Consider the following 2,703-nt stretch of genomic DNA (forward strand, 5'->3'; position numbering starts at 1 on the left):
ACTTAACACTGCTTTTGTGCTCCAGGGTCACATTATATATATATATATGTATGTGTGTCCGATTTGGTGCTAAACTGATTATGATGACACAGTGACGTAAGAGCACAAGATCTAACCTGAGCTTTTCTTTCAGCCCATCCCCAAGTGTAGTATTTATTCATAAAAGACATATCAGAGACAGATGTGTGAGATAACGTGTGTTACATCCCAAGAATTTGTTGAAAACATTTATAACATTTAAACGTTTTCATTTTTATGTAAACTTTTAAACAATATGGATTATTTTCATGCAACTAGAACAATAGTGTTTCTCTTACGACTCATTTAAATAGATTAGGATCTACATTAAAAGAGCGAATGATTCACATCCAGTCAAATGTGCCTGGATGAAACATAAAAAAATATCCTAATAATATATGGTGTGCAAATACTCTAGTCAATGTGAAGCTGAAGGGTGACACAAAATCTGCTTGTATTTGACAAAGATGGCACTCTGTTGCATTTTAAGTTTCAAATATTTGTGTTTTGACATCAGTAGGTTTGCTAAATGTCTTAAAGAGGGAAATCCTAACATGAATATGCAGAACAATGGGCTCTTTGTTGTGTATATGACCATTAAACAGCTGCCCCCTGAAAAATGCATGTTGCCACTATATTTTTCATTCTACATAACACTTTTTACTGTTGATAAATAAAAGGCTTTCTGAAACCGAACACATTTTTTTGTGTGTTTAAATGTATATTATATGGATACATCTTATGAACGCATGCTTGGTCCTATTTCACGCTTGTGAGAAATCACATTTTGCATTTTAAAAAAAAACAAAAACGCTTATTTTAGGACCACTTGGGGTTTATAAATCATCACTGGTGAATCAATCTGTAACATCAAAAGCAAGGCACTCTCCAATGGTCCAACCATATTCAAAATTATTATTGCCCCAGTTGTCATTAGAATGGTGCAGTGACTGGGACAGACTGCCAGCATCGCCTCCGCTCGTTAAGCCATGATATAATCCTGATTATGTGAAATAAGTCGTTTGTGCTTAGAGAGCTGTTGCTATGACGACACCTCTGAGATGAGCTCAGATCCAATCCAGTTCACTGGTAAATCCAGATGACTCCATGAGAACAACCATACATGTGTTTTATTTTCATGTCGTTTAATTATCCCATTTAATTGTGCATGCATTTGTCATATATTATCATAGAATATTTTTCCTTGGTCTTGCAAAGCTTGCTATTTTCATCCAATCTTATGATCGTGTAGTTAGAGGAAACATTTCCATCCCTGCTGAAAAGTAAATAAAAACTTCAAGGTTTGGTGGGAAGATGTTGGTAAGATCCTGTTAAACTTTTGCTGTCCAACAGAGCATCAAGCTTTTTACCTGTCTGTTTTCTCCATTGCTTAGCCCTCATATTAACTTGACTCACTCAATGTCTTTCATGACCGTTTTAAAACGTAGAAATTGGTGTTGCGCAAGTTTTTAAGAAATTTTCTGAAAGTGTGATAGGCTTACATTTATAAATAAATAGAGCATTTCTTCAGTCAGTGAGAAGACAAAAATGCATAATTTTATAATGCAACTTTTCGCACTCTCATTACTATTATATACAAAACCATTAATAATAGTGACCAGACACAAAATTAAAAATGTTTGACAGTTTGCATAGAGGAGAAACAATAATGTGCAGTATGTGGAAAATAATGTTTTTTTTTTTTTTTTACCTTAAACCGCATAAACACATTTCATTACACCAAATACACAACATCATGTTCTTTTTAGCAACATCATATGACCCCTTTGAATAATCTGCTTTAGAAATGTAGCACTGCATCAGTGTCTCAGCAATGGATGCTCTGCAGTGAATGGGTGCCGTCAGAATGAGAGTCCAAACAGCTGATAAAAACATCACAATAATCCACAAGTAATCCACAGCACTCCAGTCCATCAGTTAACGTCTGGAGAAGACAAAAGCTGAAACTAATCCAGCATTAAGATGATTTTAACTCAAATATGAGTCTATAATCCATAATAATGCTTCCTCCAGTGAAAAAGTGTTCTGGAGTGAATCAGGAGAGAAATCTGCACAGATCAAGCAGCGTTTAAACAGCTCTAAACTGGATTTTGATGTGAGAGAGAACAGGAGATGGACTTTTTCACTGGAGGAAGTGTTATTATGGATTATGGACTCTAAATGTGTGATGTAGTGCACAGTGCAGGTGTAACGTACGCTCCATTGGCGATGTGTGCGTTGAGTGTGCGCTCCTCTTTCAGCAGCTCCTCTCGAACCGTGTCGCTCTCTAGAACGCTCTGTAGAGCCACGGTGTCGTCTCTAGCCACCTCCTGCTCCACGTGCAGAATGGAGATGTGCAAAGGGACGTGCAAGCTGCGGCTCGCTAGCATCTTCAACAGAATGGTCTTACCGAGTCCGTTACGCCCAACGAGACCGCAGCACATGCCGCTGGCCAGACACAGTTCTGCACCCTGCAGCAGACATCTGTGAACGGGAACACAAAAACACCAATTAGCTTGTGGTTTAAAAACACTACAAATGCGTCTCTAATAAAACAGCTATTACATAAAGTGAGCAGCGCTTCAAAACAAGTGTGTGTGTGTGTGAGTGTGTGTGTGTGAATGTGTGAGTGAGTGTGTGTGTGTGTGTGTGTGTGTGTGTGTGTGTGTGTGTGTGTGTGTGTGG

This window comes from Sinocyclocheilus grahami, unplaced genomic scaffold (assembly GCF_001515645.1).
Source record: "Sinocyclocheilus grahami isolate Dianchi unplaced genomic scaffold, SAMN03320097.WGS_v1.1 scaffold844.1, whole genome shotgun sequence".
In the NCBI taxonomy this organism is placed as follows: domain Eukaryota; kingdom Metazoa; phylum Chordata; class Actinopteri; order Cypriniformes; family Cyprinidae; genus Sinocyclocheilus; species Sinocyclocheilus grahami.